Below are 17,802 nucleotides of genomic sequence, written 5' to 3' on the forward strand. Positions count from 1 at the left end.
ATCTGTCAAAAGGGTCTCATGCAAATATACCACTGCAAGTCAACTCAATGCTAAAGCTGTATGGGGCCAATACGAAGGTATTTACAGCAGGGGAAAAGCCACCCTAATAACACTGTAATATTATACTTAGGCTTCTTATTTTTCTTTCAAAAAGTGCATGTGTCATATTGGGCTCCCTCCTACAAATAGGAATTGAGGGTATTGCACCGTGGCATTTCTGTCTGGCTCGTGAACAGACAGTCCAAATGGAACCCAGGTCCCATCTCTCTGCTCCAAAACGGCACGGTTGTTAAGAAGGAAAATACATGAGACGAGAGGCTTGGATATCAGATTATCATTAAGTAGCACCAGATCCCCTGGTATTTTGTCGAAGATTTTGGTATTAAATCTCTGCTTCAAAGTGACTAATTACGCTAAGTCCTGATTTCATGGTCACAGCTGTACCATATTACCAATCACAACAGCTCGACGTAGACTGCTGCGGTTTTTCTGCACGAGGAGATGCTGTGGCTTATCTATGGTGGTATCGATGTCGCTGAGACGCTCAACAGAACCATCTGGGCTGATACCTCCATCTCATCTTCATCAGCCTCAGCAGCCACCACAGGCATGACCCAGATTCCGGGGGGGTTTACCTTCAGTTTTATATTTGAGGTAAAAAAATGTAGTGCGTCTCCGTCCCTTTCCCTTCACGGTCCATTTCATGACTCGCTCACACTTTAAGCAACATGTCACGCTCGATCAACAAGTCACTGTTATATCCTACAGAGCTCAGTGACCACGGGAGCTCAGCCAACGTGTGGAAGGCCAAGAAAAGATGTCCACGGCTTAACTTTTTGCAGTCATCAGCTGTTAACGGCCAATCCCATTTCTGTGCTTCCCTGTGTGATTTAGTTTTATTGACAATAGTTCAGCCTGTTGAGTATAAAATGGTATGTTATTAGAGCCATGCTTTCCCCCAGATACTGCAGTGTTCATTACATTCCACAGTAGGAAATTATTCCACAAAATAAACAATGTCCGAGAGCTGTTTGCCTTGAGTGTGGTGTAAGAGGACAGGTTATGGGATCATTGGGAGAGCATGAAGTGTGTGGTGGTGTCTGTATCTGCAGAGACCCTGCAGCCCTCTGCCTGGATTTTCTTATGTTGTTGTGTCCGGGACATTTTTTGGGCGTTAACCTTCATAAAAACGTAAAGACCAGGTGCCCGATTGTAAGCACGCATCCAAGAGGAAGCTACGAAAATGGCGGACAAAACGCAGAAAAAAAAACGCAAATATAGTGAGGCGAAACACCGAGTGGACAAAGCTCGTTCCAAAACGAGAGATAATCTAGGGTTGGCTTTCACCCGCTGGCGAGTAACCCTCATTTAGCCGGAGAGGAGGGGCCAACTTTGAAATCAAATCCTACTCATTGTGCCTCTAAGGTTAAGGAAAGATTGTGGTTATCGGAATTCAACAATGACTTGTTGATTGCAACTAAAACACCTGGTGAAGATGAAATGCATGGTTGGGTTGATCTTTAGCACTGCAGAATGGTCCACTATGAACCTAACTTCTAAGGTCACTGGGCTGAGGTATCTAAAGCCCCATTCCCACTGAACAAAACACCTGCTAACACCCACTAACATCTAGCTTCTGTCTTTAGAGGGAAAGGTTATGATCTGCATTAATTTCTGGGACAAATGACTCTGCAGTAGTCACAAGTATTTATCGGCTCCAGCTCCGATTGACAGTGATGAAACGTAACACCCGATAGTTTCCTTTTCCAGCGCTTTCTTTGTCATCTCGGCTACGAATTCTGTCCTTCAAAGCAGCGCTCGAACATCGTTCCAAATTCGTCGGCACCGAGTTTGAGAGAGACTGAATAAGTAACAGATACAAAAAGAAGTAACCACTGTAACATTGCCATCGGCCTCCATGCTGCTTTCGACTGTTTACTAAACCTGTTTTCTGGCGCATTCGTGACGTTGAATGTGAAAGGTTAATCGTCTAGGACAGGAGGAAAGGGAAGTAGTCTATTGCCTTTTAGCTGTTTTTCTCCCATTTAAAAAACTGCATATGCACGCTAATTTTTGTGGGAAAAAAAAGGGTATTAGGTGCAAAGTTCACCCCAGTCGCCAGAAAAAAAAATGTTGGCATTGGACATTTCTGCAGACCACAGATACGTTTAATAGTGACGTTTCTGAACTAAAAACACGTTTCATATCAGCCTCGAATTATGGTTAACATTGTGAGACGATTGATTAGGCTGATTAGGCAACAAAACTACTTTGTTAAGGTTAGAAAAAAGGTCATAGTTTGTGTTCAAATAATAATGTAACAACATAACAATGCCAACATTTTATCCTGGCAACTGGGCTGGAGATTCCAGCCTAATTGCCAGGATAAAATTCAATTTTTCCTATGAGGTAGTCGATCATCCTCTAGGGAACATGAATGTGCTCAGTAAATATCAATCTCCTCATTAGGGATTATTAGGGCCAACCCAACGGTGTCCCTGGCACAAAGTGCGAGGAAACCTATTGTATTTCTAAGGATTATTATTATTACTATTATTATTATTTTTCTGCTGCAAGGTTATGATGATAATAATAGTAATCATTATTATAATAATGAAGGTTGTTTATAAGCACTTATCAACACGAGTGCTCATTACGAAGTGCTTTACAAGGCAGACAAAAAAATAATAAATGATAGAATCCAATGCCAGACACACTTCCACATATATTTACAAATGAATATGAATGAATCCCAACATGGTCTGAAAACTACAAGTAGCCTACAGATCGGATCTAACAGGAAGTAACTTTTCCTGTGCCTTCCTGTAAATTATTTGAAGACTGCTGGAAACGGCTGGAAACTGTCTGATTTGACCGCAGCTTTTTGTCTCCGCCCCCTGCTGCTGCTGCCGCCTGTTCTTGTCTATTTTCCAGGCGAGGCGCAGTTCATCTTGAACGAGCCTTTTGTTTCATAAAAATAGGCGCAACTTGACCCCTTCTGTACAACGTGATTGGTTGATGCCTTTATTTGCAATGTAAAAAACATCGCTACTTTGACAAACTTTCAGTTTGTCAAAGTAGCTCTCAGAGGAAAAAAGGTTGGAGACCCCTGGACTGAAAGACTGAATACTAGGCCTACTGCACATGGTAAATGTAATCTTAGCAACAGGAAAATACACTGTACTTTTGATCAAATGGCAGGAGAAGAGAAATCAGAATATATGAAAATTTTTTCCATAGAACATACTCAAGCATGAACAAGTATGCAGCTTGAATCAGCGTTAAAGAATACCCTGCCATCTTTTTCAGTGCTGCACTTGTTTCTGAGAAGGTCTAACATGCCTGCTCTGATCTCCGGGGTGAAGGACTGGTTGGATCGAAGCACTCAGAGATGTCGACGGTAATGGGAATGGCGTGCTCCTCGTATTTCAGTCCCTGGCTCTTCAGGCAGGCGGTAACATCTACTGATGTGAAGTGCTCACCGACCGGGATGTCCTTCTTGTAAGTCTTCCACAGGATGTCCCAGCCAGCGTTAGCTGGATAGTAGATAAAAAAATACATTAATTCCAGAAGAAAGATATTGGCAATAATAATTAGCCTACTATTAAAACTTTTGTTACAGTCAAGAGAAACTCTTGGTCATCTTATGATCTTAGTCTCAACAGTCCTCAACACAGCATTACTACTGACCTACTCCAGCGATGATCATAAGCCTGCCATTGTTCTTCAGAAGGCTGTGGTAGAACTTGATAGTATCGGCGAGGTTATCCACATAGCAGATCATCTGTTGAGGAGAGAGTAGTGGAGAACCTTTAATCTGACCTTTTGGGTTGAAGCTTGCTCCAGTTTGAAGTGTTTTTGAATCTCTGTAGTTATGTAAAGGACACTTGTGTCAGATTATCAACCCTGTCTCCTACAAAATGATGTTCCCATAAAGCTAGACTGCATCCTCAATCATATTTCGAGGGAAATGTTTTTTCTCCCACAGTTTTAAACAGTTTTAAAGGTCATATTGATAACATTTTTATGTCGATGAATCATTTAAAAAAATAACACATCCTTGTTTGTTGTACCAGTTCCTGTAATCTGTTCTGTGGTTGGGCAGGGAGGTGTGTGATGGAGGCCACAGCTCTGGGAAAGAAGCTGTTCCTCAGTCTGTTTGTGTGGGATCTTATTGTCCGTAACCGTTTGCCGGACGGTAGCGGTTCAAACAGGGAGTGGGCGGGGCATGTGGGGTCTCTGATAATGCTGCCAGCCTTCTTCCTCAGTCAACTGGCATAGCTAGTGTCCAGGTTTGGGAGCTACGTCCCAACAATGCGCTGGGCCGCCTTCACCACACGATGCAGGTCCTTACGCTCGGCGGCTGTACAGCTGGCATACCACACAGTGGCGCAGTTAGTCAGGATGCTCTCGATGGTGGTCCTGAAAAAATTTATCAGCAGTTTCTGTGGGAGCTGGGCCTCTTTCAGCTTCCTGAGGATGATTGTTTGGCCTTTTTTAAACCAGTTGTCAGGTATTAAAGGTCCATGTCAGCTGTTTAGACATTTTGACTCCAAGGAACTTTAGGTTCTCCAGCCTTTCCACTGCCTCTCCGTGTATGTGGAGGGGGAGGTGGACTTTCTCTTTTGTTCTCCTTGAGTCAATAACTATCTCCTTTGTCTTAAGCTGGGGACACACCAAGCCGACATCGAAGACCTAGCGGCGACAAAGGGCACCCGTTAAGTCGCCTCATGTCACCGTTGTCTTGGCCAAAAAGTTGCACTCGAATACATCGCAAGGACGACAGCTGACGGCCAACTACCACGTACGTTCTGCGCCTGTGTGAGATGAAATAACGCTCCACACCAGCAGATCGCGATAATCTGTATTCATCATTCAAAAACGGAAACCGTTGACCGAGGACGGCGGATATAAAAGTCATTGTTAAGATACGTATATGCAAAAAAAGCGGCGTTTTGCTCATTTTTGATACGTTATTAAGCTACGGACATAATCCGTTTCCTTCCAAACATATTTCATGATGCAGTTTGATTGTATGGGAACGCAGTTTTTAGGCGACAGGGCTGCAGTTTATACAGTATTTGTGCCTATCTATAGCACTGATCGCTCTACACTTTAGTTTGGCAGAAAAGGTTCAGCTGATTTGCTCCCCAATTGAATGAACATGCAAGGAAAGAAGGAAAGAAGAAAGATCATAAAGATAAAGAGAGAAAAATAGAAATGTAACAAAAACACAATGTGGCGTTTTGAATCGTCGATACCTTTGAAGTTGTCGGTGAGCTGAGCGCTGCCCTCCACGATGTCAGCGGTGATCGGGACAGCAGGGAATGCAGACTGCAGTAGAGACAGCAACTGGACATCCAGCATCCCTGGAAGACACCGGGAAGTCTTTAGACTTTAGACCTCCGTGTATTGCTGCTTCAATGTGAAAACCTCACGCACCAAAATTGGAATATTGCAAACATTCAAAAGTCATTTCGGGTCGACCTGTCAAATATATTAACAATGACTTTAATGTTGCCGCTGTGCAACAATCCATGTATGATCTTGATTGACCTTCAGTGGGGCACAGTACAGACTGCAAGAGCTTTGATCAAAGTGTCCTCCTAACCCATCACTGTCCCGTCTCCTCGTCCCTAACTTATTATTAAATCTGTCATCTGAAAACAAATACCAGGACCCTTCATTGGGCTTCTAATGAGAGTGATGGAGGACAAAATCCACAGTCTTGTTTCTGTATAAAAATGGATTCAAAAGATTATACTATATGCAACCCAGTTTCACGGGAAGGCGTATGAATACCACATTACACGGACGTATTTTAGCCTTTTTGCGCGTCATTCTTACGCCAACCACTAACTTAGGTTCAGGCAAGAAAAACACTTAGTTAGAGTAAGGGAAAACATCATTGGGCTTAAATACGTATATAAACTAAGTAAAACATGTATGGAAACAACAAAAAATTCAATAAAAAAACGTCACAAAACAAAACACTGGTCAACCGCCGTCTCAAACACGGGTCTCCTGGTTAAAAGTCTGGTGTTTACCATAAGCGGTCTTTCTGCCTTTTTATACTACGTCACTAATTCTTAGTGTAGCATTTATTGGCTGATGCGTTTACATTGCAGTCGTTACAGGATACATGGCGTATAAATGATATGCGTAAACTAAGAAAGGCGTACTTGTTGCACGCTAAACGTCTTGTGCATTATCGTGGCATTTATACGCCTTTTTGTGTGAATGGGCTGCTGTATTATAAGGAAATATGAGGTTTCAGCAGGCTGACTCAGTCAAATCAAGTGGGTATCTCCTAGTTACAGTGTTTTTAGTACAACATGTCCTCCTTGTATTTGCCCAGATAGTGTTTCCTTACAAAACTGCAGTGAAGAAACACAAAGAGGGAATTTTGTACAACAAACACTGTAAGTTTGGGAGACACTAATTTTGTTTAACGAGACAGTCGAAGCCTCACATTAGGCTTCAGATAGACTTTTGAATATCATTTTGCACAGAAAATGGACTGTGGATTCATCACTTATACTGGAAGCACATAAGGAAATGATCTCTTCAGAGCCAGTATGACCAAAAGGAATGATTATAGCAATAAAAACGGTGTCAATGGTCATATGGGCAACTCTGATAAACTGATGGGAACAAAAAGGGTATTTATTATATGTAGATTTGCATAGTTAATGATTACAGTAAATCTGACTTTTGGGGAAAATTAAGTCAAATTCAATCATTAATTTTAAAATCATGGAACACAATAATGCAATTTTTCTTGCACTCGTGGATCTTCCCCCACACACTACAGTTAGTAACTGAGTCAAAACTACTTCCAACATGTGTTCATAGTTACTGTATCTCATCACATACCTCCACCACTTCCGACACCAAGAACATCCAGGCTGCTTTTGCCTGCTCCAGTACTGCATCTAGACATGATAGATGGAAAAGTGACTCATGAAGAAGGGATACAATTGTTATTTACAATTAATACAGTAAACAAAGGAAAAGTTGAAATGGTGAAAAAAAAAAAAAATGGCATTAGTATTACCCAAGAGCACATAGTAACTGAAATATATGTGTTTCATTATTTGTTGTTAATAGCAATAATTTGGCAGTTTCGTGGTCTGATTGTTGAGAATTCTGACTTTAAACAAAAAAAATCTAAAAACATTTTAGTGTCTCACCCTTCTAATACCATTAGTCTAAATATGATATGGTATTATTTACCTTACATGAATTTCTAATAAGCTTATGTGTATTTATGCACAACACATCCCTCCAATTAGAAATTGTATATGGAAAGCACATTATGACGCTATTAATGCGTCGTTAACGCTGCACATTATGGCAACGCTGCATGCAAAGTGTGCTCGGACCACGGTGGGCGGGTCTCTTCCCGCCTGCCTGTAGGCTTGGGAGATGCATTCACAAAGCCAGCCTAGCTGATGTCACTTTGCTTCCCTGTCTCCCACATGGGGAGGAGGACAATTAATGTCGTGTTATAGAGATGTTTGTACAGGTAAACCTGCTCAGCCAGTCTTCCCTTGAGGGCATCCGTGTTGAAATGAAAGCCGCACGGTTACAAAAATTCAGATGTGCATAACCAAGCACCGCGCCTTTTTTTGCGCATAATTGTCTGTTACATAAAGTGAGAACTGAGTCAGTGAGCTAAATTATTTCTATGTCTTCAAACTGCACAAAAAGAGATAAAGAAAGCACCCACATAGCCCTCCCAGCCTTTCTTCTCGTACCTTTTTAATTCTCCTGGCAGGATGTTACGAAGACACCGGAGAACGACCTCGTGCTCTCCCGACTGTTCCAGGTAGACCTGATGGCTTTGGATGATACTGCCCTCATAACAAGTCGGCTTTGCTTCTGCGGCCATGACTGATTCCTGCAATGCGTTACAAAATCAAACAAATAGCAATGACTTAAAGGTCCCATATTGTATAAATTGAGATTTTCATGTCTTTTATATTATAAAGCAGGTTTAATTGCTTTATAAATACTGTTAAACTATCAAAACGCTCAATATACGGAGAAATATTCAGATAATATTTAGATAATATTCAGAAATTGTGCATTTGAAACAAGCCGTCAGGATTTCTGTCCATTTGTGATGTCACAAATATACAATATTTAGATGATTACACGGTTTTAAACGTAAACATTCTAAATTTGTCCCAGTTTATTTCCTGTTGCAGTGTATGTGAATGACATCAGCTGACAGGAAGTAAACATGGACCCAAACTGTTGCCTAGCAACGCAATTCCGTTGCAATTCCGTTGAAATGCACTAAAACGGAGCATTTCAGACAGAAGGTAAATATAGGAATATTCAGGCAGACAGTATGAGGAAAGTAAAATTTTTTTTTAACATAACAGTATGTGAACATGTTCTAGTAGAAACACAAATTACAAGTATGAACCTGAAAATGAGTACGATATGGGACCTTTAAGCATGCAAAAAAGCAACTATTCTGAAACTAACTTTAAATCAATCGTACATTGTAAGAAGTCAACAGTTACCTTGAGGATGCGGAGAGTAAGGACAGAGTCAAGTGTTTTCTCACTCTTAAATAACAGAGTTACTGTCCCCTCCCACAGGCTGTCCTCATATAAACGTTTGTTGCATAACTCTTTTGATGTTGGCACGTGTACTTGTACTGGATATCAGAGTCTGTGCTGTCAGATTTCTAGTCATGGACATATTCAAGTGGCAATTCAAAATCAGCCTCATCATGGCCAAGGGGCCATTGGCCCCCCTCCTACTTTACGGCCCTGTCTCACTTTCTTTTTAAGGTCACGAATGTAACTGTATCCCAGCAAAGTCCCCTATATTACAACACGATAAAAAAGATGTTTCAATCATTCCCGTCCACCCCGTGAATGTCCAGACTGGAGGTTGTCAGAAGTGTTTTTTACTCTACAGACACGCTCTCATTCTAATCTGGTCATCAGCTGTTTGCACGGCTCCGTCTCAGCTGTGTCTCACGTAACCGCTATCTGAACTGAAGCGTTTATTTACGCCTCAAGTCTATTTTTTTGACAATACATGTGAGTTTGATGCCCAACAAACAAGCACTGAATAATATTCTCACCTGTTCTCACCTTCCCAGTTAGTCAGTCACTATTTATAACACCTCAGTTGTTCTTTGGCAGTTCAATTCAGGTCATCAATTGTATCCAGTTTACCTGCCTTGCTCCTAGTGTGTCCAGTTATTCAGCATTCTGTTGTTTTGGATTTATTTCTGTTACCACCCTGATTTTGGACTCCAAGCTGTAAGTCTTTTTTGTTAATAAATCATCAAACTATCCCTGCGGCCACCTCTGAAATTCATTCTGCATTTGGGTCCAAACCATGATGCTTTCCTGAAATGTGACAGTGCTGTGAAAAGTACAATATTTCCTCTGAACTGTAGTGAAGTAGAAGTATAAAGTAGCATCAAATTGAAATACTCATGTAAAGTATTTCCATATATATGCACTTAAAGCTGCAGTGGGTAGAATTAGAGCAAATATGATTTAAAAAAGTTATTTTTTCACTGACAGTAGTGCATGAGACAGGTAATCTGAAAAAAATCATGGTCCTCTGTGTCCTCCGGTGTCAAACCTGTCTGTTCATTGTGCCACACCCCACCCCTCCAAAAAATGTCATTCAAATCCATCACAGACTTTTGGAGTAATCCTCCAAACAGACAAACCAACAAACAAACGCCGGTGAAAACAGAACCTCCTTCATAGGCCTTCGGCCTTAGCGGAGGTAAAAATGGTGGTTATTGTTGTCGTGTTTGTTGAAGTCGTCCTTGGTGTGACGCGACGACACGGGTTGACCAATAACAATCAAAAGCACTGCCGGCAACCCCTGAATGTTACTTGGATTTATGAAAAAAAATACAAACGTTACATGGCAGAAATGCATAATATAATAGAAGACTTTATTGATGCGTTCACAATATGTTTGTGGGCCAAAACTTGATTTGGCTGATCATAACTGTGCAGCTGTGGAACGCCATGCAACCGAATCCCTCCTACCACCCACAGTCTACGCATCAGTCTCAGCCTGATCTGAGAGCTGTTGTAAAATGATCACCTCGTCTTCAAAAGCAAATAACACGGTCCGTGCACATTTGAAATACATTTACCATTATAAGAATAAGACCAAGATATTACACAACTGTGAGTCCAGTCCGTGCGTCTGTCGATGATTTCCACTCGTACTGTTAGTGTGAACGCGTAATCTTCCTGTTGCAAATTAGTGCTTATTTCCTCAAAGTCTGACTGATTGTGTTAACCGAGATGCACTCGCTGTGTAAAAGGCAGTCAGATACACACACAGAATGAAATCCTCCGAATGTCACTGCCAATCCCTCTCCCCTGGTGCTTCATGATTTGCAGCGTAAACATGATACTCAGACAGAGGAGCTCGACGTGATCAGTGTCTAATTGAAACCGACACGCCAATTGCTGTGGTCCAACGCTCAAAGCACACAACAATCATTCGACTTAGTTTCTCTTCTAATAATGCATGTCTGCTGCTGTAGCGTGCTATGCCTTCAGAGTATACCAGGCACAATCAAGCTAATATTTTCGTCTTGAGTTACTAATGACTAATAATCATAGGCTAACATAGTGGAAATATCAAGCTCAGCTCCACTCAGCTGTGCTGGGCTGTACTCCCCTACAGAGGCAGGATGCCATTTTGGCACAAGATAGTTAATGTAATAAAGTGCAGTACGTGCCTTTTAGTGTTTGGGAGACTAGCAACTGTCAGTCATAGAGAACATCAAACAAAATACAACTGCTAGCTCAACTAGAGCCAGTTCTGGTGTCACAATGAACACAACAGCTCAGTAAACTCAGTTTAAAGGTCAACTATTGTGCTCATTTTCAGGTTCATACTTGTATTTTGTGTTCCTACTAGAACATGTTTACATGCTGTAATGTTAAAAAAAACCTTTATTTTCCTCATACTGTCTGCTTGAATATACCTGTATTTACCCTCTGTCTAGAACACTCCGTTTTAGTGCATTTCAACGGAATTGCATTGCCTGACAACAGTTTGGGTCTATATTTACTTCCTGTCAGCTGATGTCATTAACATACACTGCAACAGGAAATAATATGGGACACATTTAGTATGTTTACATTTTAAACTGTGTAATGTTCTAAATAATATTTATTTGTGACATCACAAATAGACTGAAATCCCTAACGGCTTGTTTCAAACGCACAATTTCTGAATACGAGTTGTGTGTATTTCTCTGTATATTGAGCATTTCGATACTTTCACAGTATTTATATAGCACTAAAACCTGCTTTATAATATAAAAGATATGAAAATCTTACTTTTTACAATATGGGACCTTTAAGAGTTTTTTTTAAAACAAAGTTCTCATTCAGTGTTTCTCACCAGAACACATCGGGCTCTATTTTGTTGAAACAGAACTCGAACGCAAACACAAGTCAAATCTCCAGGCGAAAAGACAGATGGACGTGGCTAGCACATTTTTTTGCAATTTTGGTGACGGCAGGCGTTGGCACAAACCAGGTGCAGCTAGGCACAATGTGGACGAGGCTGAATTGATTAATAGGAGGAACACCAAATCAGCAGGTGGAGCCGGAGCAAGCTCCTCTCATCCTCTCATCCTCTTTAAAAGCAGCAGCAGATGAAGCAGGGAGAGAGATTGAGGTCTCCGAGAGAGAGAGAGCGGAAAAGAAAAGCTCATCTCCATGAAGCACTGGGAAGTTACGAAATTTCACAACACCCCAAATGTTAATTTACATCACCCCAAATACGATGTGAGCGTGTTGACTTGACCTTGTGCACTCCAAGGTTTTGCCTTCCGGCAGCAGCAGCTCTGAGACTGTATTTCATTATGGGTCAGGTCAGGTCTTATATTTACGAGTCAGGTCCGGAATTCATTTAGAAATAATTGCCATTCGGTTCTTGTTGAGCTTTTGTCGGTGCGGGGCGGCCGGTAATCCCATGCGCATAAGCCCCAACTGCAAATATTTATATACATAAAAGGTGTTTAGTGATTTTTTTGGAGAGGTCTGTGTGTGCGCACCTCTCCCGTCTAAAGCCAAGACAGTTGCCCTGTGTCGAATTTGTGGTAAGAGGTGGTCTGATCAGTCCGTTCTCATTCCCACGGCGTTAAATACCGAGGCTTTGTCACGGCCGTCGGTATTCGGTCCCGCCGCACAAGGCACCCTTTAGCGCTGGTATGAAAAGCACTAGGAGTTTCATTAACTATAACGTAAACCCATCCGTGGCAACAGTAAACGCTCAGAGAAAGTGTGCCGGGAGTGGTGACGTAGTTTGAAGAGCAAAAAGACACACACCTGGAGGGTGGGAGGGGGAGATGGATCGGTCCAACAGACTTTCATAACTGGCTTTCATCCAGGAGACCGCTGTTCGTGTCAAGTTAAGTTTCACTTTCATGTTTGTGATGGAATTTTCTATTAATTCCTCTCTTCTTGGTCGGGAGGTCAGAGTGTCTCTCAGAGTGTCCCTCTGTTGACATTACTGGGTTGGAGTCCTGTCTAGGGGAGCCGCCGTTATCTGTACAGCTGTGTATGTAGTGGGGACCGTAGAGCCAGTCACTGGGGCAACCAGGGTCAGAGATGCCAGAGGAACCGAGTAAGTCAAAACAGGATAAGGGTAAGACACTGAGCACCAGGGAGGAAGGGCAGAGTTGTGAGGCCTTCACGCAGAGAGCATCTCAATGGTGGAGATCTGACAATTGCTCCTTGATCAAGCTTCAAGAAACCTTCGATGTAAGACATCAACAGCTCCGGGGCCTCTTCCTTCCTTAAGTTAACTTGTGTATCAATATTCCATCACAACGTTACAATCAGCTGTTCGTTCGTGTCCCGTGTTCACAACGTTCAGTGTCATTTTCACAGTACAAACGTAGTAGTTTTAAGCCCAACCATGTTGTTGTCAAAAAAATGTTGGCATTGTATGTTTCTGAAAATGATGGGATACGTTGTATGTCAACGTTTCTGAACCAAAAATATGTTTCATATCAGCCTTGTATCACACACATTTTTTATCTGTTCAACATATACCTTAAAGGGAGATGTGTCAAGTATTTAATACTCTTATCAACATGGGAGTGGACAAACATGCATAATGCAAACATTATGCAAATGTATTTCTATTATTGGAAATCAATTATCAACACAAAACAATGACAGATATTGTCCAGAAACCCTCACAGATCTGCATTTAGCATAAAACAATATGCTCAAATCATAACATGGCAAACTGCAGCCCAACAGGCAACAACAGCTGTCAGTGTGTCAGTGTGCTAACTTGACTATGACTTGCCCTAAACTGCATGTGATTATCATAAAGTGGGCATGTCTGTAAAGAGGAGACTCGTGGGTACCCATAGAACCCATTTACATTCACATATCTGGAGGTCAGAGGTCAAGGTCAAGGGACCCCTTTGAAAATGGCTATGACAGTTTTTCCTCGCCAAAATTTAGCGCAAGTTTGAAGCGTTATTTAACCTCCTTCGTGCCGGTATATCTTCACTCTAGCTTTAAAACGTTCGCATTTAGCCATCTTTTTTAAGACGCATAAAGGCTTCAAAATTCACAAGTGTAAGTATTTATTGATGTATTTTATGTCGTAGATCAAAACTTTAAAATCTCTTCATCTTGTGTTAACCATACTTATTTCAGGCATCTCACTAAAAACCCATTCAAAAAAACCCATTGACTTCCAGACGACAGAACAGGAAGTGCTGAAATGCTAACTAATTTCCTGGTTTTAGGGCTCATTCCTGTAGCACTCGATAGACCAGACTCCAGACCAAAACTTTAAAAAGCAACTTACTATTAAAGGATTGGTGCTTTAAGTAGGAAGAAAAAAAGGTATTTGATATCATTGCTGGATTCTGCTTGGCATCAGAGTCTCTATCTGAGAGTCCATAAAATGTCTTCTCAGAAACAGATACAGTTTTTGTGGGAGGAGATCAAATCGTATTTTTTTCTTGTGTTTGAATGAAGTGCACCATTAATTGAAATGCAAGTGCGAGTGAGATGAATTGACAGCTTGCGGTCTGTGAGAACGAGGACGGAGCCAACGCCAAAGCTGATATGTTTTTGACATATTATTATCTGTATAATAAGGTTTTTTTTTCTACAGGAGAGTTGACATGACTCAAGTGATAACACACACACACACACACCTCTGATGGTGTGAGTATCCCTTTCCATCAGCCAACCTAATATCATACTTTTACTGTGATTCACCCCCTCTAGTTCAGCTGGGCTCATATCATATTTAAAGTCGCTATGATTGAGTCCCCCCTCCCCTGTTGATGGCATATTTCTCATTTAGGTTAAATCAAAGAGACGTGGTGTCAGACCTAACCACCGCTCATTACCATCATCGCAGGAGTACAGGGAGCAATTTACCTGTGGAGACGTGGTAATGCCGAATGGAAATAGGCCGAGCAGGAGCTGAAATGATGTTTTTAATTATGTAGCACCTCTCCCACCGTTCCCATGCTGCTACCCGAGCCTCCGACGCCCAGACCTCATTTCAATATTTGCGTCTCATCAGACGGAGGGGAAGGGGGAAGAGCATTCGAAGGGCGGGCGGAGGACCTGTTAGGGCGGAGGGTGGTGAGCGTCTCCACACAGCGACGTCGGCACAAACAAAACAGCAGCGGGCGCGGCATCGCACAAACTTGAAATTGTGTTGATTATCTGCCTAAGCGGGCGCCGTCGGCTCATTTTCCGATTCGCTAACACTCTCTTAAGGCTTCAATCAACAGCTTGATTCTCATTTACTTCTGTTTTGCACTGGTTGTGCATCGTGGAGGCTGACGAGGGCGGTGAGATCAGGTGTTACTCGGGCTGGAAACAAAAAATAGTCTTCCTGCCTCGGAGAGAATCAGAGAAATAAAACATATATAACAAAATGAGCTCAGTGCACCTTACTTTTCCCCCATCTGTGATGAATTAAAGCAGCATTAGGAAGCAATGGGAGCATATAAAGACAGTGAGAGGTCGCAGTTTGAATCAGGGGCAGAGTGGGAATAAAAATCGGCCCGGGACCTCTTGAGTCAGACCAGCCCACCAAAACCCACCAGGAGATACACCACCACCCCAACACAGTCTCACAGCAGTTTGTGAAATGGTCACAAAATTGTATCTATTTGATTTGTGTACATAGACACGAATTTCCCTTCTTTTTGTTTTCGTGATACTCAGCAGGACTTTCAACGACGAATTTTCGTTCTTTTTCCCATGAATGTCCAGCAACATGTGAAGCCCGTGTCAATTTCTGCTCCACTCTTTTCAAATTAAAACATCTTACTTAGGTTTAGGAAAAGATCGACTTGGTTAGGCTTAGGCAACAAAACTACTTAGTTAGATTTAGGAAACGATCGTGGTTTGGGTTAAAATATTTAAGTACGGAAGTTAAGTGACAAATAAATCAACTTTGATTTCTTGTTTCACACGGGACACAAACAATAGTCTCCTGGGTGAAAATCCGCTGTTTTTTGACCCACCCAACCACCCCGACCTCCTTCCTACGCAGCCTACGCTCTTCTTTATACTTCATGGTTAACAATTACATGGATTACATACAAATTGATTTCATGCTGACCATCACAAAAATGTGAAATTCGTGTCTATGTATACAAAACAAAACATTCAATTTCGTGACTATTTCACATACTGATGAATATGTCACACTTTATAAGAATTGTGTCATCAATATACAGTAGATTTGATTTGTTAAAGATCCCATATTATAAAACGGTTTCATGTTTCATGTTTTTTTATTATAAAGCAGGCTTAAGTCCTATATAAATACTGTGAAAGTATCGAAACGCTCAATCCACAGGAATATACACACAGCCCGTATTCAGAAACTCTGCATTTGAAACAAGCTGTCAGGATTTCTGTCCATTCGTGATGTCACAAATTTACAATATTTAGACCCTTTACACAGATTTAAACGTAAACATTCTAAATGTGTCCCAGTTTATTCCTGGTTGCAGTGTATGTTAATGTCATCAGCTGACAGGAAGTACACATGGACCCAAGCTGTTGCCTAGCAACACAATTCTGCTGCAATTTCGTCGCAATTCCGTCAAAATGCGCTAAAACGGAGCGTTTAAGACGGAGGGTAAATACAGGCATATTCAGGCCGACAGTATGAGGAAAATAACGGGTTTTTTGAACATTAAAGCATGTAAACATGTTCTAGTAGAAACACAAAATACAAGTATGATCCTGAAAATGAGCATGATATGGGACCTTTAAATTAACAATTTGTAGAATGATACATGAAACAGAATCCTCTGTAAAATATTATATAATGATGATAATGACATAACAGATTTATATAATGAATGTAATGTAATAATTATCATTCATACCGTGTCAGATCAGATCCTATATGCTGATTTAATAACTAGTTTGGGACATTTATAACATTTATAACATTTATACGTAAGGTGGCTCCACGATATCACATCATTTGTGAGTTTTTCCGACACTTTCTGACCATAGACTGTATATGTAGATGGACGACGTGTCTCCACTTCCTCCCACTGTACAGAAGTGAAGCCAAAATATCCCGGATACGGGAGCTGCCATCTTGAGATTTTGACGTCATTTGGAGCCAGAGTCCACGCAGTAGTGATCGGGCGGTGGAATGGCGTTATCGAGGTCACGGCCTCTGATTGTCAGTGAGAGAGACTCACAGCTGCCAGTCATGAAGTCTCACCCCCCTTTTATAGCATCTGTCATGTTCTGTAAGAACTTTGCATCTATTTTGCAGTATTTGTCTCCCTCTAGTGGTCATTCATTATTCTCTTTTTACTGCCTGCTATTGTATATATGTGTTCATTGGTTGTTTTAGTCATGTGGCTCAGCTAGGTCATAGTGTGTGTTATCATTACCTAGAATGAGTCGTATATAAATTATCTACATAGGGAGCGGGTCCATGTTGCTCCACCATATTTCAACAGTAGCCCAGAACGGACAAACCAAACTTTGTTAACTTTTCCTGCTTGTGCCGGAGTCGATAACGCTACTCGCTCCCGTCGCCGCTCTCTCTCTCTTGCTTCACCACTCACTTCCCACGTACACACACCCACTCTACGCACTGGCTCTCTGCTCCAAATGACCTACGCTACTCTTATGACAGCTGGCTCTCGAGAGGTCCATTTGCATTTTCGCGTCGGCCACCGTAGCTCTCCAACACACTTGGCACACAAGAAAGGCTTCAGTTGGTTGTAATCTCAACCTCACCGCTAGATACCGCCAGATCCTATACACACTGCTCCTTTAATGCTCTGGATATTGTATAGAAACCTTTTAAATAACATTGAAGTTCCATAAAACTGTTATCATGAAAATAAGGATGAAATAACAATTTATAATAATGAGTTTTAATAAATGATAAATAATTGTGAATACCTAAAGGAGCATTATTGGCTACCGTTTGAGGACACTTTGGTTTGGCTGTAAGCCTGTTTAGTCCAGACTGAAACCCGATCTTCTCGGTGAACCTGCTCTCTAACTGATTCTGCTGTTTGAGCCCCAGGGGACCGCTAAAGCTGCCGTCCTACTTACACTGCTGTGGTGTGTAATAGTCAGCAGGCACCTCAGACAGAGCCAATATAGTGGGTGCTGCTGACGAGCCTCAGAGCCAGCAGACTGGAGGAGGAGCCGGAGCAGATGATGAGAAGGCCGGGCGCATACAGAGCTGAAGGAGTGAAAACAGGTCTCTCTACTAAGCACTACTGCATGTCAG

General features: G+C 41.7%; 1 pseudogene; it reads right to left on the bottom strand.

Annotated features, from left to right (window-relative positions):
- Positions 1-3,247: 3,247 nt before the first annotated feature.
- LOC119474416 lies at positions 3,248-7,897 on the bottom strand (annotated as a pseudogene).
- Between the last annotated feature and the right edge of the window lie 9,905 nt (positions 7,898-17,802).

Source organism: Sebastes umbrosus, chromosome 16, assembly GCF_015220745.1.
Source record: "Sebastes umbrosus isolate fSebUmb1 chromosome 16, fSebUmb1.pri, whole genome shotgun sequence".
Taxonomy (NCBI): Eukaryota; Metazoa; Chordata; class Actinopteri; order Perciformes; family Sebastidae; genus Sebastes; species Sebastes umbrosus.